This window comes from Cebus imitator, unplaced genomic scaffold, assembly GCF_001604975.1.
Source record: "Cebus imitator isolate Cc_AM_T3 unplaced genomic scaffold, Cebus_imitator-1.0 Scaffold536, whole genome shotgun sequence".
NCBI classification, from domain to species: Eukaryota; Metazoa; Chordata; class Mammalia; order Primates; family Cebidae; genus Cebus; species Cebus imitator.
Window position 1 is genome coordinate 1,155,348 of NW_016107851.1, and position 21,565 is coordinate 1,176,912.

At 42.7% G+C, this 21,565-nt stretch overlaps 1 pseudogene; it reads right to left on the minus strand.

The window, feature by feature from the left end:
- Nucleotides 1–20,364: 20,364 nt before the first annotated feature.
- Nucleotides 20,365–21,348, minus strand: LOC108293382 (annotated as a pseudogene).
- Nucleotides 21,349–21,565: the final 217 nt, after the last annotated feature.

The following is a 21,565-nucleotide window of genomic DNA, read 5'->3' on the forward strand; positions in this document are numbered from 1 at the left end:
CCTGGGCCCCACCTAAACACGCAGCCCCAGGTTTACATAGGACCCCAGGTCCCATTAGGCTCCAGGCAGACACTGGACTCTACAGTTTCCAGGTTCACAGCCACACTTCAGGAGGATACCACAGCCCAGGTAGCCGCTAAGACTTCATCCAGATACCAGTCCTCAGGTAGAGAATCTAGGCCCCAGATGGACATCAGGTTCCAACTAAACACCAAATCCCAGGTGGGTGTCTAATCCATAGGTGGACATCAGACACCAGCTGACACACAGGCCCCAGATAGCTACCTACACCATGGCAGGACATGAGGCCCCACGTACATATCCAGTCCCCAGATGACTATCAGGCCCTAGGTGAACACCAGTCCTAGATGAACATCAGAAACCAAGTAGATACCCAAACCCCTGGGGAGCATCAGGCTCCAGGTGGACACCAGGACCCATGTGGGCAACCAGGTCCAGAGGTACATGAGGCTTCACATGGACACCCAACCCCCAGTGGATACCAAGCCCTCAGGTGTACACACCAGTCCTCAACAACCGAGAGGTCACATATTCTCTGGTCGAACACAATAAAGTCATCTCCCCCGAAAATATGTATTTGGGAAACTGAAACTATGCTTCTCAATCCTTCTGAAATCAAGGAACTCATAATAAAAGACCAAATACATACACAAAAAACAATCATGAAACTCCAACATCCATCATGAGTGCAAAGCTGCTCAACTGGTCCCAGAGCAAGCTCGACCACAAGCTTTGCATGGAGGACACACAGATTAGAAGGGAGGAATGGAAATGTGGGACCTGAGGTTGCAATGTAAGAAAAGAGAAAAAGGCAACTGTGCATACCAAGACATCCAGGTAAGAAAGGGTGACATGAAGAAATAACTAGCCCAGGCCTGGTTTCCCAGGAAACATTAGAAACCGCACTGCGAAATGAAATGACAGGCTGAATCAAGCCCTGCCTAGTTTTCAACTGTGGTTTTCTCCAAGACAGCTTAAAAGCCTACAAACTGCTAAGGCCAACTGGAATGTGTCCTACCCACCTTGCAGTAATTCATCACTGGGAAAAGACACTGAAACCAATGCAGGTCCAGAGCTTACCTTGGAGAAGCTTCCTGCAGTCCCTTGGTGCCACTGGCTGGCTCTGTGGCTTTCTTGGAGGGCCCCTGTCCTCAGCCTGGCCCCCTCCCTCAGCTCCAGTGTGTGGCCACTAATGACCCGAATGGACGGGCCCGGGATCCTGGCACCCTCAAGGAGCCACACTGTGTGCTCACATAGGTTCCCGGCAACGGGCAGTGCAGCACTGTCCCTCTCAGGAACCAGTCCTTTCCCAGGGCATGGCTCCAGGGCCCCAAGTCTAGCACCCACCTGAGATCTTCATACCATGGGCAAAAAAGCAGCGGCGACTTACCCAGGCACCGTCTTCCTCACTGTGTGTGCAGGAGAGTGAGTTCCTGAATGATGAGAGGTGGGGCCAGGGCAGCTCTGCACCCATTCTCCACAGGAGAGGGAGAGTGCATAGGGACACACTCACTCCTGGTAGACATAAGGTCATAGTAGACACTGAGGCCCCAGAAAAACATCAGGCCACAAGGAGACACTAAACATCACATACCAAGTTGATACCAGGTCCCAGGGGGACTCCAGTCCCTGAGTAGGTATCAGATTCCAGGTGGACATCAGGTCACAGTTTGGCATACAGGCCCCAGCTGGACACCAGGGCCCAGCTAAATATCAGGCCGCAGGTGAATGCACAGCCCTCAGGTAAATACCAGGCCCCAGGTGGACACAAGGCCCCAGGTACATATCAGGCCCCAGGAGGAAACCAGGTACCAGATGGACAACAGGCATCTTGGTGTATGTCACGTCCCAGGTGGACAAATAAGCCCCAGTGGAACTCCAGATTCCAAGTGGGTGTCCAGGTCCCAGGTTAACAGGAGGTGACATGATTATATAGAGAACCCTAAAGATTACACAAAAAACCTATTACTAATAATATAGTAAAATTGCAAGATACAATACCAATATGTAAAAATGAGTGGCACACCCAAGCACCAATAGTGAAATACCCAAGAAAGAAATTAGGAAAGCTATTTCATTACAAAAAATAATGATACATAGGAATAAGCTTAACTAAAATGCAGAAGATCCCACAGTGAAAGCTATAAAATATAGATGAAAGATTGTTAAAGCAGACACAAGTAAATGGAAAGATACACCATGTCCATACAAGAGAAAAACATTGTTAAAATATCTATCACCCAATGTGAGGTACAGAATTGATGCAATTCGTGTTAAATTACAAAGGACATTGTTCACAGAAAAAAACCATCCTAAAATTCACATGGAAATGCAAAATACCTCAGATAGACGAGAATCTGGAATTAAAAAAAAAAAAAGCTGGAGGCATCATAATACATTACAAATCTGTAGTAATCAAAACAGAATGGTACTTTCAAAAAAAAAAGGGGGGCGTGGGAGAGACAGAGAGATGAACAAATGACAGCCATAAACAAATTAAACAGAATAGAGAAATCATAAATTCATGCATTTACGGTCTACTCATTTTTAACAAAGGCACCAAGAATGCACATTAGGGAAGGATAATGTCTTCTATAAACTGAACTGTGCTAGGAAAACTCAGCATCCACATACCCAAGAATACATCTAGACCATTATCTAACCATATACAAAAATCTACTCAAAGTAAAGATTTAAATTCAGGACCTGAAACTTTGTCAACCTACTAGAGAAGAAGAGATAGGATAAGTGCTTCATACAATTGGTCAGGACAAGGAATTTTCAAAAAGATATCAAAAGCACAAGCAACAAAAGCAAAATTGAATTACATTAAACTTAAAAGCTTCCACAAAGCGTTAAGAAGCAATTAGTAGAATGAAGAAACAACCCAGAGAATGGAGGAAAGTATTTGCAGACTATGCATCAGGCAAGGTGTTAATACACAAAATATATAAAGAACTCCAACTACTCAAAAGCAAAAATACAATCAGATTTTAAAAATCTACCCAAAACCTTTGTCCCCTACCATTATTTTCCCACCTTCTTTTCCCAACCACTTTGGCCCCCTCCCTCTCGCCACGCTTTTTCTTCCTCCATCTACCCGTAAACTTTTTCTCCCCACCGTCTTTTTGCAACGCCTTCTCCTTCTCGCCACCCTCATTTCCCTTTGGCACTAATCACCCTCTTTACCCCCATCCATCTACCCCAAAACTATTTTCCCCCTCCTACCACTCCAGCCGCGCTGCAGTCTCTGCCGCCACCACCAACTGCAGTGAAGTGAGCCACGATGCCGAAACCTCCAGCCTCCAGGATACAGCAGGTGGCTACGCTTTCTCCTGGTCCTCTAAAGTTGGTACCTAGCAGCCCTACCGGCAGATGCTAGAACCAGAAGTGGGGCGACTGCCCGTCGGCATTATTTATATACTGAGATTGCACACGGGATACTGGACTGTATATTCTGATTGGATGAGAAAAATCCTCGAGGCTTACTCGGATTGGACTTTATTATCATGTTCTGATTGGATGAGAGCAAGTCTTAAGACAACCAATCACAGCATGAATATTAAGTCCAATCAGAGTAGGCCTAGAGGTTTTTCTCTCATCCAATCAGAACATGTAATACAGAAACCCTAGGTGCGCCCTCAGTATCTATAAAGCATGGTGAGGGCGCGTTAGGCCATTTCCGGTTCGTTTGTTGGGGCTTGGAAGGTGCTCTGTGTTCAGCTTGGAATTAGAGCAGGGAGAGCTAGTGGCTGCCCAATGGAGGTTGCTGGCTGCCGGCTGTAGCCTGCGGCACTGCCTCGCTGTGGTTGGTGGTAGCGACGGAGCGCGGTTGGAGCGGTAGGAGGGCCAGAGCTTCTCCTGCTGGGCTAGAGGACAAGGAAAAGGGAGAGCCAGCAGCTGGAGGCTGGAGTCTGCGCCGCCACCGTGGCTGGCCTTGCTGCACTTGGTGATGACGTTGGAGACTGCAGCTTGGCCAAAGTGGTAGAAACGTGGCTGGGGTAGGTGAGTTATGTGGGGCTGCACTGCATTCCTGGTGGTGGGGTGCGGGGTGTCCTACTTGAGGCTCTTCACTACCTGTGGCAGAGGGCTGGTTGGGAGATTATCCAGGGTTGCATTGCTGGCGGTGGTGTGGGGTTGCTGGTTATCGCGGGCTACGCTGCTCGTGGGGAGGCCGGCTTACGGTTGTGTGCAGTAACGTGTACTGCCAGTGGCGTTAGCGGCGCCATCTTCTGCCGTATTGCCCTCGGCCGGGCGCAGATTGGGTGGAGTTATCTGGGTCTACAGTGCTGGTAGTGGGGGGGTGGTTTAGGGGCATTGTTGGGTGCTGCACTGACTATGGCTGGGGGTGCACTTTCAGGGGCTGCATTGCCCATGGTGGGGTGGTGGGGGGGGTTGGGGTGCTATTGAGCGCGGGAACACTTGTGGCATGGTCGTGTTGTGGGTGCCATCAGGTACTACATAGCCCACAATGGGGGGGTGTTTTAGGGGTGGTATTGGGGTTATACTGCTTGCAGCTGGCACAGGGTGTGATGGGGTGCTATCTGGGGGCTACCCTTCCTGCAGCAGGGAGCAGGTTAGGGGTGCTGTCACAGTCTACACTTCCTGCTGCGTTGGTGTGTTGTGCAGGTGGCAGTGCAGCGGCAGCGACAGCGGTGGCCTCCAAAGGGACCTGTTGTTCTCTTCCCGGACTCCAGATTCAAGAGGGCGGGCGACCTCCTCTTGCTTGTCCAATCCTGAGCACGGCACAGGGCCCCCACACCCGCCGTGGTTCCCTGGCCTGGATGCTCAGGCTCCGTGTTGCAGAAACCTCCTGTAGTGAGCACCATAGTGGTGGAGGGGAAAACAGGGCACTGTAGGTGGAGGCATTAGAAAGGGGAACTGGCAGTTGGGTGGGGAGGGCTGACTGGGTCTGAGTTTGTGCTATTCCCGTTCCCCGAGGCGAGCAGCCCAGTAGGCCCAGCAATTCCTGGCCAAGGTCCTGTTTCAGCGAAGACCCTCAAATTCGTGCCAAGCTGCATTTTCTAGCCAACTTGAGCCAAGAAGGAGAGGCTGGACTTCGGAAGGTGAGTGTGAGTGCCTTCGCTGAAACTGTTCCCTGCCATCCAGTAGCCAGCATGACATGGTGAAGCTTTAATGCTACCACTCCATGCATCTTATTCTAGGCTTTTCTGGCTTTGCTGGCCCAGCTGCTCCAAGCCAGGTTGGAGGAGGAGGAGTCAGTCTGAAGATGGCCGCTCTGCGCCTGACCTCTTGTGGCTGGTGGCAGCGATGGAAACTGCAAGTCGACCGGAGTGGTAGGAGGGTGCGCTTTCGGGGGCCAGGTGGTAGGAACCTTGTAGGCTAGGGCGACAGCTAGTGGTGGCGGCAGCAGCAAGTCTGAGGACCCAGAAGGGGCGGGGTAAGGAGTGCTTCGGGTGCTGTACTACAGGCCTCAGTTGCAGCAGTGGAGGACCCTCTCTCCTGTAGTCTCTGGAAGGTGCCCTTCTGCTGGTGCCTGAGCCAGGTGTGAATGGCAGCATTGTCTCATTCTTAACAAAATTTAGGGAGTTACTATTTTTTTTTACTTGTTTTTTGTTGTTGTTGTGATAGTCTTAGACGTTTTAAAATTTCATGAGTCGTAGAAGGGATAAAAGTTACCGTACTAGGCCTTCTAATTCCTGCACCTGTTGTTTTTCCTTTCATCCAGTCTGTATTTTTTCTTGTTCCTCATTTTCTTGGCCACTGCTTTTATTTCCTGCTTCTATTATTGTTTCTCCTTCTCTTTTTTTAATGCCAAGCAATGGCCTTAACATACAACAAACCAAAACTGAACTAAAAATAAAGTATCATGTTGTATTCTTAAAATAACTGGTTCCTTACTATGTTTTAGAGATGAGGGAAAAAAATTAGTTGTGTAATTAGTTATTTGAGTAGCTATGCTTTCATGATCCTTTTAACTAGGGTTCCATTATTGGAACCTTAGGCATGTGGGAGGTACTTAGGTCTTCCTGCTCAAGGTCATTGACAAGGTGTGATTTTTGAGGGGTGGGGGGGTGGGGAGGGATAACATGGTTTATATGCCAGATACAGTATGCACCTAAAGTAAAATAAATTTTAAAAAATTAAAAAAATTGCAATCTCTGGCATAAATGGGCTAATACTTTGTAAGTAATTTTTCATTGGATTAAAAAATGAAGTATCACATGAAATATTGGTAGCAAACAGCCATTTTATCTCTCTCACGTTTTTCTTCAGATATTCAAAAGACATACTGGTAATAAGTTCCAATTTATGAGACGATTAAGTGAACCATATTTCCTTCATTTTATTTGCCACCATTTTCGAGACTATTGTCATGTGTATGAGCAAACCTGGTTCCTTGCCACATCTTTACAATAGGAAAAGGAAGGGAGAATCATGTATAATGCTTTAACGCAATGATTTGCAAAAACAAACAAGGTTTTATTAAGTTTTGTCTTTAAGAACCTGCAGTGTTGAGTCTTTTTTTCCTAGTATGACTGCCTTTGGTATTAACTCTTTTTTTTTTAAATGATTAGAAGTTTATGCATTTTATTGAATACTTCAAAGACAATTTATGTTGTGTCATTTTTCAAGACCACAGAAATGTGTGAAGCCTATAATTTTGATAATTTTTAGTTATTTTTAAGGTTATCATGTAAACTGTCAATACATGAAGCAATATGTGTGGATACCACTGGATAGCTTATTTTAAAGAGTATCCAAATTTTCATCCAGAGTAGATTGGTTGCAGTTTCTTAGGTGTGTTTCTCAATACATTGCCTGAGTGTTTTAAAGCATGTAGAAATTTGAATACTGTTTAAACTCTTATAGTTCTTTGTAGGCACAATATTTCTAAAGACTAAAGGTATCACAGCCCCCTTTAAGCAATATTAGTATGCAAAATATATAGGGTTAGAATCCACCAATCTCAGAGGATAATTGTTAAATTATGTAGCTATAGAGCAGGAATGAAACCCAGGTTCTAAGCTCTGAGGGGGCCATGAGCTACTATACAGGTGCATTAGTGACTGGGCATAGAGTGGGCAAAATTACAGGATGGTTAAGAGTGAGCTGTGGAGCCTAACTCAATGTGAACATGAATTTTTAAACTGCATGGTACCTCAGTTTACCTATACGGTGGGGACAGTTGTGTTTTTCTTTTTCTGCTCAGTTGTCTTAATTATTTTCCTAGTCTGTCTTACTGCCACTCTTGATGGTCTCCTGAGAGGATCTAAGATAATTTCTGACAGCCTGGGACTCCTTAAGGAAAAACAGCAGGTGCCTCAAACCCCATTTTAGGAGAAGCCTGTTTTCCTCATGGAACCCTGAAAACTGTAAGCATATAGGCCCCTCTCAAAGTCTAAGGCTCTGCTCTGTTTTGCTTTGCATTATGTAACCTTTTTGGTTTGGGTGGGCATCAGAAATTAAGTAGGAGAGAGATCTAAAGAAAGTTGGGGATATGAAGAGGTATTTATGGTGAGAAAGGTTATGAAGGAAATAAATATTATATGAGAGAGGATCTTGTATGGCAAATTCTTGTCCTAAAGTAGAATGAGTAATTACAAAGTAGGAAAATACAGGACAAGTCAGAATGTTTGATCATGTCATAGATGGTCTGTGGAAGTTGTGTTAGGGTTCATAAAATGGGAAACAAAAATTTAAAACAGCCTAGCTCTTCTATTTAGTAGTGTATGTGTAATGTATATATGAAGGAGCTGTGATTATTTGGCTTAAGAGAAAATGACGGCAGGTGCAGTGGCTTAGCTTGCAATCCCAGCACTTTGGGAGGCAGAGGTGGACAGATCACAAGGTCAAGAGATTGAGACCATCCTGGCCAACATGTTGAAACTCCATCTTTACTAAAAATACAAAAATTAGCTGGGTGTGGTGGCAAGCACATGTAGTGCCAGCTACTTGGCAGGCAGAGGTTGCAGTGAGCCAAGATGGTGCCACTGCATTCCTGCCTTGGACCCCCAGTGAGACTATGTCTCTAAAAAAATAAAAAGAAAATGAAAGCCCTGAAATGTTTTGTCAGAAAAAGAGAAGCTCTGATACCTTTTATTTCATGTGACTTCAGTTATCTTTGGGAAATAAAGATGTTGTTAAAATCACTGGTTGGTAAAGTAAGAATATTAAAATGTACCCATGTGGTGTAATTTAAGTCAGAGGTTATATTTTAGAAGTATTTTAATGATTCTTTGACTTCAGAAAATTGTTCCATTTACCTGGTTTGGAGCCATTATATTTCTAGGTAAGGCTTGGGCTCCTAACTGTGCTGGAAAGATTCAGACTTTATCTACAGTTCTGTCTTGTATCCTAGACTGTGCACCTGGTACATAATTAAAACCGCTTATACTGAAAAGAAAAATTAAGTGTTTACGATTTTTAAAGGGCATAGGAATATGATTTTGTCAAAAAAATTAGTTTTATCTAATTTAGAAAGTTTAAGAATGATTTTTAGTTGAAAGTAAAGTTTAAGCAAGTTACAGAAAGTTTACTAAAGTTACCTTTGTAAAGAATTTTGTATGTGAGCAAGTTGACTAAAATTAAAAGGGATAGTAATGTTAGATGTAATAAATATAGGCACCCTTCCACTTTATCTTATATTTGTTAGGATACAAATATTTACTACATGTAAAATTTCTAAAAACGTCTTAACTATCATATTAAAACATAACTTTGTTCTTGAATTGCATTTGTTTTTTATATACTGAAATTTCATTAAATTCAGATTCAGCAGATGATGGGGAAAGTGCCTTATGAAAGTATTTGCAAGTAAATTCACTTTAAAGTAACGCAAGGGTTTTCTATACATGGGTGGTCTTCACAGCATTACTGGTTGCAGCTAAACACTGGTAACAACATCAATATTTATCAGTGAGGAACTGTTCAGATAAATGATTTGTGCCTTGCGAGTCTCAGCTATTAAAAAGCATCCTCTTTTCCTCACTTGCCTTACCTTTGGTTCTGGGCCTGGAGCGTTTCGGAGGTTACTCAGGACAATGGACTCCTGTCTCCTGAGTAATCTGGACAGAAGCTTGTTATTTCATCCTGACGTCTTCCAAAAATTTGTAAAGTTAATTTCTTCCTTGATGGACCCATACTTTTGGTTTACTTTGCAGTTAACAATTCTATGATTTCACTAGATTATCTGTGTGAAGGTGAGGGTTGTATGTGTTCATACTCTGGAGGGAGCAGAGGCCAACAATCACATCAAAATGACTTATCTTGCCCTAAAAGTTCAATATAAGAATGTCGACACATTCATAGGTAGTAAATCTGTCAGTAATGCTTTTGCATGATTCTTGATTAAAACTTCACTCACTGGTGTTACTGTGCTTGATGGATGGTGATTCTTATACAGGGGAATTATATTGAAACCACAAGGGTCTACCTACTTGATTATTGTTGCTTTTTTTTTTTTTAGTTATTAATTTCTGGGATACACGTGCAAAATGTGCAGGTTTGGCACATAGAGTATACATTTGCCATGGAGGTTTGCTGCACCTGTCAACCCATCATCTAGGTTTTAAGCTCCACATGCTTTAGGTATTTGCCGTAATGCTCTCCCTCCTCTTGCCCGCCACACTCTGATAGCCCCCAGTGTGTGATGTTCCCCTCCCTGTGTCCATGTCTTCTCATTATTCAAGTACCACTTACGAGAAAGAACATGCGGTGTTTGGTTTTCTGTTTGTGTGTGTGCTGAGGATGATGGTTTCCAGCTTCATCCATGTTGCTGCATAGGACATGAACTCTTATTTTGGTTGCATAGTATTCCATGGAGTGTATGTGCCACATTTTCATCTAGTCTTATCATTGATGGGCATTTGGGTTGGTTTCAAGTCTTTGCTATTATAAATAGTGCTGCAATAAGCTATATGTGTACATTTGTCTTTATAGAATTATTTGTTATTTTTTGGATGTATACCCAGTGATGGAATTGCTGGCTCAAATGAAATTTCTGGTTCTAGATCCCTGAGGAATTGCCATACTCTTCCACAAAGGTTGAACTAATTCACACTCCCATCAATGTTGTGAAAGCGTTCTTATTTCTTCACATCTTCCCCAGCATCTTTTGTTTCTTGGCTTTTTAGTGATTACCATTCTACCTGGCATGAGCTGTGTATCTTATTGTGGTTTTGATTTGCATTTCTGTACTGACCGTGATGATGAGCTTTTTTTGTTTGTTGGCTTCATAAATGTCTTCTTTTAAGAAGTGGCTGTTCATATGCTTCACCCACTTTTTGATGGGGTTGCTTTTTTCTTGTAAATTTGTTCAAGTTTCTTGTAGATTCTGGATATTAGAACTTTGTTAGATGGCTAGATTGCAAAAATTTCCTCCCATTCTACAGATTGCCTGTTCACTCAGTTTCTTTTGCTCTGTAGAAGCTCTTTAGTTCAATGAGATCACATTTGTCAATTTTGGCTTTGGTTGCAATTGCTTTTGGTGTTTTAGTCATGAATTATTTGCCCATGCCTATGTCCTGAATGGTATTGCCTAGGTTTTTTTCCAGGGTTTTATGGTTTTAGGTTTTACATTTAACTCTTTATCTAGAGTTAATTTTTGTATAAGGTGTAAGGAAGGGGTGCGGTTTCAGTTTTCTGCATATGGTCAGCCAGTTTTCCCAGCACCATCTATTAAATAGGAAATCCTTTTCCGGTTGCTTATTTTTGTCAGGTTTGACAAAGAACAGATGGTTGTAGCTGTGTGGTGTTACTTCTGAGGACAGTGTTCTGTTCCATTGGTCTATGTGTCTGTTCTGGTACGAGTATGGTGCTGTTTTGGTTACCATAGCCTTGTAGTGTAGTTTGAGGTCAGATAGTATGATGCCTCCATTTTGTTCTTTTTGCTTAGGATTGTCTTGGGTATACAGGCTATATTTTGGTTCCATATTAAATTTAGAGTAGTTTTTTTCTAGTTCTGTGAAGAAAGCCAGTGGTAGTTTGATGGGAATGCTATTGAATCTATAAATTATTTTGGGTGATATGGCCATTTTCACGATATTGATTCTTCCTATCCATAACCATGGATTTTTTTCCCACTTTTTTTGAGCAGTGGTTTGTACTTGTCCTTGAAGAGATTCTTCATGTCCCTTGTAAGTTGTATTCCTAGGTATTTCATTCTCTTTGTAGCAGTTTTGAATGGGAGTTCACCCATGATTTGGCTCTCTGCTTATTATTGTACAGGAATGCTTGTGATTTTTGCATGTCGATTGTGCATCCTGAGACTTTGCTGAAGTTGTGTGTCAGCTTAAAAGAGTTTTTGAGCTGAGATGATGGGGTTTTCTAAATATGCAATCGTGTCCTCTGCAAACAAAGTCAATTTGAATACCTTCCCTTCCTATTTGAATACCATTTTTTCTTTCTCGATTGATTGCCCTGGTCAGAGCTTCCAGTACTATGTTGAGTAGGAGTGGTGACAGAGGGCATCCTTGTCTTGTGCTGCTGCTGTTCAAGAGGAATGCTTCCAGCTTTTGCCCATTCCATATGATATTGGCTATGGGTTTGTAATACAGCTCTCATTTTGATATACGTTGCATTAGGACCTAGTTTATTGTTGAGAGGTGTTAGCATGAAGGGGTGTGGAATTTTATTGAAGGCCTTTTCTGCATCTATTGAGATAATCATGTGGTTTTTGTCATTGATTCTATTTATGTGATGGATTAGGTTTATTGGTTTGCATACATTGAACTAGTCTTCCAATCCCAGGGATGAAGCTGACTTGGTCATGGTGGATAAGCTTTTTGATGTGCTGCTGGATTTGGTTTGCCAGTATTTTGTTGAGTATTTTTGCATGTTTATCAGGGATAGTGGCCTGAAATATTTTTGTTGTTGTTGTATCTTTGCCAGGTTTTGAAATCAGGATGATGCTGGCCTTATAAATGAGTTAGGGAGGAGTCCCTCTTTTTGTACTATTTGGAATAGTTTCAGAAGGAATGGTCCCAGCTTATCTTTGTACCTTTGGTAGAATTTGGCTGTGAATCTCTCTGTTCCTGTGCCTTTTTTGGTTGGTAGTATTAATTACTGCCTCAATTTCAGAACTTGTGTTATTGGTGTATCCAGGGATTTGACTTCTTCATGGCTTAGTCTTAGGAGGGTGTATGTATCCAGGAATTTATCAGTTTCTTCTGGATTTTCTAGTTTATCTGAGTAGAGATGTTTATATTATTCTCTGATGATAGTTGTATTTGTGTGGTCTCAGTGGTGATACCCTATTTATCATTTTTATTGTATCTATTTGATTCTTCCTTTTCTTTTTTATTAGTCTGGCTAGTGTTCTGTTTTGTTAATCTTCAAAAAAAACACCTCCGGGATTCATTGGATTTTTTTTTTATTTGAAGTGTTTTTCATGTCTATTTCCTTCATTTCTGCTCTGATCTTAATTATTTCTTGTCTTCTGTTAGCTTTTCAATTTGCTCTTGCTTCTCTAGGTTTTTTTTTTTTTTAATTGCATTTTGGGTTTGGGGGTTCATGTGAAGAACATGCAAGACTGTTGCATAGGTACACACGTGGCAGTGTGATTTGCTGCCTTCCTCCCCATCACCTACATCTGTCATTTCTCCCCACCTCCTGCTGCCCTCCCCTATTTCCCCCTAACAGACCCCCAGTGTGTGATGCTCCCCTCCCTGTGTCCATGTGTTCTCATTGTTCAACAACCACCTATGAGTGAGAACATGTGGTGTTTGATTTTCTGTTCTTGTGTCAGTTTGCTGAGAATGATGGTTTCCAGGTTCATCCATGTCCCTACAAAGGACACGAACTCATCGTTTTTTATGGCTGCATGGTATTCCATGGTGTGTATGTGCCACATTTTCACTGTCCAGTCTATGATTGATGGGCATTTGGCTTGGTTCCAAGTCTTTGCTATTGTAAACAGTGCTGCAGTGAACATTCATGTACATGTGTCCTTATAATAGAAAGATTTATAATTCTTAGGATATATACCCAGTAATGGGATTGCTGGGTCAAATGGAATTTCAATTTCTAGGTCCTTGAGGAATTGCCACACTGTCTTCCACAATGGTTGAACTAAATTATAGTCCCCACAGTGTAAAAGTGTTCCTATTTCTCCACATCCTGTCCAGCATCTGTTGTCTCCAGATTTTTTAATGATCGCCATTCTAACTGGTGTGAGATGGTATCTCAATGTAGTTTTGATTTGCATTTCTCTAATGACCAGTGATGATGAGCATTTTTTCATACGTTTGTTGGCCTTGTATATGTCTTCTTTTATGAAGAGTCTGGTCATATTCTTCACCCACTTTTGAATGGGCTTGTTTATTTTTTTCTTGTAAATCTGTTTTAGTTCTTTGTAGATTCTAGATATTAGTCTTTTGTCAGATGGGTAGATTACAAAAACTTTTTCCCATTCTGCTGGTTGCCAATTAATTCTAACGACTGTTTCTTTTGCTGTGCAGAAGCTCTGGAGTTTGATTAGGTCCCATTTGTCTATTTTGGCTTTTGTTGCCAATGCTTTTGGTGTTTTGGTCATGAAGTCCTTCCCTATGCCTGTGTCCCAGTGTTAGGTCTTATGTAATCCATCTGGAGTTAATTTTAGTGTAAGGTGTCAGGAAGGGGTCCAGTTTCTGCTTTCTGCACATGGCTAGCCAGTTTTTCCAACCCATTTATTAAACAGGGAATCCTTTCCCCATTGCTTTTGTCAGGTTTGTCAAAGATGAGATGGTTGTAGATGTGTGGAGTTGCCTGTGAGGCCCCTGTTCTGTTCCATTGATCCATATGTCTGTTTCGGTACTGGGACCATGCTGTTTTGATTACTGTGGCCTTGTAGTATAGTTTGAAGTCTGGTAGTGTGATGCCTCCAGCTTTGTTCTTTTTGCTTAGAATTGACTCGGCCATGCGGGCTCTCTTTTGGTTCCATATGAAGTTTAAGGTGGTTTTTTCCAGTTCTGTGCAGAAGGTCACTGGTAGCTTGATGGGGGGATGGCATTGAATCTGTAAAATGCTTTGGGCATTATGGCCATTTTCACTATATTGATTCTTCCTAACCATGAATATGGAATGTTTCTCCATCTGTTTGTGCCCTCCTTTATTTCATTGAGCAGTGGTTTAGTTCTCCTTGAAGAGGTCCTTTACGTTCCTTGTTAGTTGTATCCCTAAGTATTTTATTTTCTTTGTAGTAATTGTGAATGGCAGTTAATTCTTGATTTGGCTCTCTTTATGTCTGTTATTGGTGTATAGGAAGCTTGTGATTTTTGCATGTTGATTTTGTATCCTGAGACTTTGCTGAAGTTGCTTATCAGTTTCAGGAGATTTTGGGCTGAGACAATGGGGTCTTCTAGATGTACAATTATGTTGTCTGCAAATAGAGACAATTTGACTTCCTCCTGTCCTAATTGACCCTTTATTTCTTTTTGCCTGATTGCTCTGGCTAGAACTTCCAATACTATATTGAATAGGAGTGGTGAGAGAGGGAATCCTTGTCTAGTGCCAGATTTCAAAGGGAATGCTTCCAGTTTTTGCCCATTCAGTATGATGTTGGCTGTTGGTATGTCATAAATAGCTTTTATTATTTTGAGATACTTCCGTCAACACCTAGTTTATTGAGGGTTATTAGCATAAAGGGCTGCTGAATTTTGTCAAAGGCCTTCTCTGCATCTATTGAGGTAATCATGTGGTTTTTGTCTTTGGTTCTGTTTATGTGGTGAATTACATTTATAGACTTGCATATGTTTAACTAGTCTTGCATCCCCGGGATGAAGCCTACTTGATCATGGTGGACAAGCTTTTTGATGTGCTGTTGGCAATTGGTTTGCCAATATTTTATTGAAGAATTTTGCATCTATGTTCATCATGGATATTGGCCTGAAGTTTTCTTGTTGAGTCTCTGCTGGGTTTTGGTATCAGGATGATGTTGGTCTCAAAAAATGATTTGGGAAGGATTCCCTCTTTTTGGATTGTTTGGAATAGTTTCAGGAGTGGTACCAGCTCCTCTTTGTATGTCTGGTAGAATTTGGCTGTGAACTTATCTGGACCTGGGCTTTTTTTGGTTCATAGGCTATTAATTGCTGCCTCAACTTCAGCTCTTGTTATTGGTCTCTTCAAGGTTTTGGCTTCTTCCTGGTTTAGGCGTGGGAGGTTGCAAGTGTCCAGGAATTTATCCATTTCTTCCAGGATAACTAGTTCATATGCATAGAGTTGTTTGTAATAATCTCTGATGATGGTTTGTATTTTTGTGGAATCTGTGGTGATACCCCCTTCATCATTTTTTACTGCATCTATTTGATTATTCTGTCTTTTATTTTTATTAATCTGGCTAGTTGTCTATTTTGTTGATCTTTTCGAAAAAACAGCTCTTGGATTTACTGATTTTTTGAAGGGTTTTTTGTGTGTCTGTCTCCTTCAGTTCTGCTCTGATCTTATTTCTTATCTTCTGCTAGGTTTTGAGTTTTTTTTGGTGTTGATGATATGGTGTCGATTTTAGATCTTTCCTTGTTTCTCATGTGGGCATTTATTCCTATATATTTTTCTCTAGACACTGCTTTAAATGTGTCCCAGAGTTTTTGGTACGTTATGTCTTCGTTCTCGTTGGTTTCAAAGAACATCTTCATTTCTGCCTTCATTTCATTGTTTATCCAGTCAACATTCAAGAGCCAATTGTTCAGTTTCCATGAAGCTGTGCGGTTCTAACTTGTTTGCACTATGGTTTGAGAGACTGTTAGGTTTTCCGTTCTTTTGCATTTGCTGAGGAGTGATTTACTTCCAATTATGTGGTCAATTTTAGAGTAGGTGTGATGTGGTGTTGAGAAGAATTTATATTCTGTGGATTTGGGATGGAGAGTCCTGTAAATGTCTGTTAGGTTTGCTTGGCCCAGGTCTGAGTTCAAATCCTGGATATCCTTGTTAATTTTCTGTCTCATTGATCTAATATTGACAGTGGGATATTAAAGTCTGCCACTGTTACTGTGTGGGAGTCTTAAGTCTCTTTGTAAGTCATTAAGAACTCGCTTTATGTATCTGGGTGTTCCTGTATTGGGTGCGTATTTAGGATCGTTAGCTCTTCTTGTTGCACTGATCCTTTTACCATTACGTAATGTCCTTCTTTGTTTCTTTTGATCTTTGTTGATTTAAAGTCTATTTTATCAGAGACTAGGATTGCAACTCCTGCTTTTTTCTGCTCTCCATTTGCTTAGTAAATGTTCCTCCATCCTTTTATTTTGAGCCTTTGTGTATCCTTGCATTTGAGATGGGTTTCCTGGATACAGCACACCTGATGGGTTTTGGCTTTTTATCCAATTTGGCATTCTGTGTCTTTTGATTGGGGCATTTAGCCCATTTACATTTAAGGTTAATATTGTTATGTGTGAATTTGATCCTGCCATTATGGTGCTAGCTGGTGGTTTTGCCCATTAGTTGATGCAGTTTCTTCATTGTATTGATGCTCTTTAGCATTTGGTATGTTTTGGAGTGGCTGGTACTACTGGTTGTTCCTTTGTGTGTTTAGTGCTTCTTTCAGGAACTCTTGTAAAGCAGGCCTAGTGGTGATGAGATCTCTGAGTAATTGCTTGTTCGTAAAGGATTTTATTTCTCCTTCCCTTATGAAGCTTAGTTTGGCTGGATATGAAATTCTGGGTTGAAAGTTCTTTCTTTAAGGATGTTGAATAGTGGCCCCTACTCCTTTCTGGCTTGTAGGGGTTCTGCTGAAAGATTTGCTGTGAGACTGATGGGCTTCCCTTTGTGAGTAACCCGACCTTTCTCTCTGGCTGCCCTTAGTATTTTCTACTTCATTTCAACCCTGGTGAATCTGATGGTTATGTGCCTTGGGGTTGATCTTCTTGAGGAATATCTTTGTGGTGTTTTCTGTATTCCTGGACTTAAATATTGGCTCGCCTTGCTAGGTTGGGGAAGTTTTCCTGGATAATATCCTGAAGAGTATTTTCCAGCTTGGATTCATTCTCTTCGTCACATTCAGGTACACCTATCAAACGTAGATTAGGTCTTTTCACGTAGTCCCACATTTCTTGGAGACCTTGTTCTTTCCTTTTTATGCTTTTTTCTCGAATCTTGCCTTTTTGTTTTATTTCATTGAGTTGATCTTTGACCTCTGATATCCTTGCTTTTGCTTGGTCAATTCTGCTGTTGAAACTTGTGTATGCTTTGCAAAGTTCTCGTGTTTTACAGCGCCATCAAACCTTTTTTCAAGGTTCTTTGTTTCTTTGCGTTGGGTTAGAACGTGTTCTTTTAGCTTAGAAAAGTTTCTTATTACCCACCTTCTGAAGCCTGTTTCTGTCAATTCATCAGACTCATTTTCCATCCAGCCTTGTTCCCTTGCTGGCGAGGAGTTTTGATCCCTTGGAGGAGGGAGAGGCATTATGGTTTTGGGTGTTTTCATCGTTTTTTCACTGGTTTCTTCCCATCTTTGTAGATTTATCTACTTGTCTTTGTAGTTGACTTTCAGATGGGGTCTCTGAGTGGACATCTAGCTTGTTGATGATGTAGTTATTTCTTTCTGTTTCTTAGTTTTCCTTCTAACAGTCAGGACCTTCTGCTGTAAGACTGTCAGGGTCCACTCCAGGCCCTGCTTGCCTGGGGATCAGCTGCAGAACAGGAATGGTTGCTGCCAGTTTCTTCTGCTGCTATCTTTGTCCCAGAAGGATACACACCAGATGTCAGTCTGAGCTCTGCTTTATGAGGTGACACTTTGGATATATTGAGGTCAGGGAGCTGCTTGAGGAGACTGTCCTTTATAGGGGCTCAGGTGCTGAGCTGTGAGCTCTATTGTTCCATTCAGAGCTGCTGGGCAGATATGTTTAAGTCTGCTGCAGCTCATATATGCCTTTTTTTTTTTTTTCTCTACCAGGTACTCTGTCCTGGGAGTTAGGACTTTACTTATAAGTTTGTCATGCTGCTGCCTTTTTTCAGGGCTGCCCTGCTCAGCAAGGAGGCAGCCTAGTTAGTCTGCCTGCGGAGGCTTTGCTGAGCTACTGTGGGCTCCACCCAGCTGCCATGTGTATTTCCCTGCAGTGCTGTTTATAGGGGCATAGTTAGAACTGTCTTCAGCAATGGCGGCCCACCTCTGTAATGGCGGACTCTGTCTGTAATGGTGGACTGCCTTGACAATGGTGGGCTGCCTGAGCAATGGCGGACTACCTCAGTAGCGGTGGACCACCTTGGTAATTGCATACGCCCTTCCCCCACAGAGCTGGACCATCCTGGGTTCAGCTGTGCTTGCTGTGAAACTCTCAATCCAGAGTGTTTCAGATTGCTGTTTTTTGTGGGGTTGGGCCTGGCCAAGCCTGATCATCTGGCTCCCTGCCTCAGGACCAGGTGACTGTCTCCCAAGCATTCCAGTTGCCAGTTGAAAAGGCATTTGGATTTGTGTGAGATTTTGTGCAGAGACCCGTTGAGCTGGCTGAAACAGCCGCAGTGGGGACGTGGTGCCTTTTTGCCCGGGAATCTCCTGGCCTGGCTCCCTGTTTCAGTCCCCTTTTTATCAGTTGAATGGGCGACTGTGTCTTCCAGGAGCTCCAATCACCAGCTAAAACGGCAGCCAGACCTGTGTATTTTGTGGGGAGACCCACCCTGCTGGCCAAAATGGCCACGCTGGCGATCCATGGGGCTCCTCCGCCTGGTAATCTTCTGGCCTGCGGGCAGTAAAAATCCGTCTGGAAATCCGGTGTCCACTCACCCTCTGCACTTTTTCTGGGAGTTGCAATCCTGAGCTGCTCTTAATCGTCCATCTTGGATCCTCCTCCCAGCCTCTAGTTCTTTTGTGATGTTAGGGTGTTGATTTTAGATCTTTCCTGCTTTCTCCTGTGGGCATTTAATGCTGTATAATTTCTCTGTAAACACTGCTTTAGCTATGTCCCAGAGAATCTGGTACATTGTCTCTTCATTCTCATTGGTTTCAAATAACTTCTTTATTTCTGCCTTAATTTTGTTACTTACCCAGTAGTCATTCAGGAGCAGGTTGTTCAGTTTCCATGTAGTTATGTGGTTTTGAGCGAGTTTCTTCATCCTGAGTTCTAATTTGAGTGCACTGTGTTCTGAGAGACTGTTTGTTAGAATTTGTTCTTTTGTGTTTGCTGAAGTATCTTACTTCTGATTATGTGGTTGATTTTAGAATAAGTATTATGTGGTGGTGAGAAGTATGTATATTCTGTTGATTTGGGATGGATAGTTCTGTATATGTCTATTAAATCCACATGGTCCAGAGCTGAGTTCAAGTCTTGAATATCCTTATTAATTTTCTGTGTCATTGATCTAATATTGACAGTGGGGTGTTAAAGTCTCCCACTATTACTGTGTGGGGAGTCTAAGTCTCTTTGTAGGTCTCTAAGAACTTGTTTCATGCATCTGGGTGCTCTGTATTGAGTGCATATATATTTAGGATAGTCAGCTATTCTTGTTGCTTTGATCCCTTTACCTCTGTGTAAGAAGACTCTGTCCTTTTTTGCAAAAAATAAGTGGTGGGCCAAATTTTGACTGCAGGCTGTAGTTTGCTGACCCTTGAACTATGACTGTCTTGAAACAACAAAATTGAATTGAAATTAGAAAGAATGCTGAAGTTGACATCATTTGTCTGGGGTAACACCCAAGGTTCATTGTGTCACACCAGGGAAATCATGGATATGGACATACAGTGAGTTTAAGAGTGGAGTATTAATAGGCAAAAGAAAGAAAAGAGAATAGCTCTCTCTCCTGCAGAAAGAGAGGGGCACATGCCCTGAGTGAGTCTTCCAGTTTCATGGTGAAATGCACAGGGTTTTATAGAATATCTTGAGGAGGCAATGTCTGATTTACAAGAATATCTTGAGGAGGCAATGTCTGATTTACAAGAATATCTTGAGGAGGCAATGTCTGATTTACACAGAGCCCGAGAGATTGGTTGGACCAGGTGTGATGTTTGCATAGCATGCAAAAAGCTGGCCATCGCACCCCAATCTTTTATTAAGCAGATGGTTCTCTACCTGACTGGCGCCATATTATCTGTTCATTACTGTACATTTGGTTGACAAAGTAAAGGGAAGATGGAGCAACCATGTTGAACATACCTGGCCCCCAGGTAGCCTTTTCCTATTGGCATAACTGCTGGCATTCATTTGTGCAAGCTTTATGTCTGCAGCTTGATTTCCACATGTGAATCAAAAGCAAGAATCTTACTCCTAATATAAACAGCAATATGTATGACTACTGTCATTTGTTAACTTGGATGGTGAATTCATTAACCATTAAAAGAAATATTTGAACAATTTTCAAAGGGAGCAAAGATAAATCTCCAAATCACCCAGTAGACCAGGAACCCAGACATGGTTTACAGTGTGTTCAGTTCCACTGAGAATGCTAACTGCTCTCTTCAGAGAATGAAGAATGGGTCTCATGTCACATGGGGCAGGGAAAGTGCTGGATGTGGCCCTGGTTCCACAAACATTGGCCCTGACTGCAACTTGTGCTCCAACTCTCTTGCCCCTTTCTCAAAGCCTCTTCATATAGGGATGGGTAGTAAATGGGATCTCTTGTATTGACTGTGACCAAATCTAGGACTTTCACATAGCTGGTGTCAGCATGGGCCTTTGAACCCCACAGGAACTCATAGCATGGGCTCACTGCCTGCCAGTATTCCAGGTAGTTTTCCTGCACCAAATCGGATGAGCAGCTTCCTAGGCTCCCCAGAGATTGGGCTCCCTTGCAGCATACACCTCAAGCACACCCAGAGCTTCCCAGATAACCCCTTCAGGGGTGCCATTTGTCCTTGGTTAAGATTACACCCAGGACAATGATCAGAAGGGCAGCCTTGGGCATGCTATGACCATCACCCAGTGTGCTATTGCTTGAGAGGCCAATAGGAGTGACAAGAATGTAGGATTGGCCAGTGGGGTCTACCTCCTTCTTGTCAATGCCAAAGATCAGCTACATGCTCTAAGAGGCTTTGCTGAATATCACAGGAAAGTAGTTCTTGTAATTTTTGATGACATTCTTCAGCATTTCTGCCTTTGTGATCAGCTCTATGACTCGGTATTTGTGGGGCAGGAAATGAACGAACTCAGCCACCTTCCTTTCCAATGCTTCTTGGAACAAAGGTAAGCTGGGTCAGCTGAGGTGCTGGCCCTTCGTCTCTTGACTGCTGGAGCCCTCATTGAATTGGCTCCATAGAGGGTAGTAGATGGAAGTGGAGGAGGAAAGCCTCTTTGAGAACTCTGGGAAGGACTTGCTGACCCAGCAGCAGACACCTGTCCAGGGAGGAGGAAGAGGTAACCTCCTGCTCCTCTCCTGTGAGATCCATATACCCACCAGGCCCAGGGCCTCTCCTTGGGCTTCAAGGCCTCTATCAGGCTTACAGTGTGGACTCTTCTGCTTAAGAGGCATGATGACTCTGGCTAGGGTAGCAGGCGGGAGCGTGGACAGGAGATGGGCAATGGAGACCTATAGGCAGGTCTTCAGTGCTGCTCTGGGGCCTCTTGGGGGGCTCCTGTCTTCCTGGTCAGGCTGTTCCCTGAAAACCTTCACTGCTGACACTGCATGAGCCTCCTCTGCCCTGTGACTTGAGGACAGTCCCTCAGACCAAGGCTTGCTTAGTTCCTGG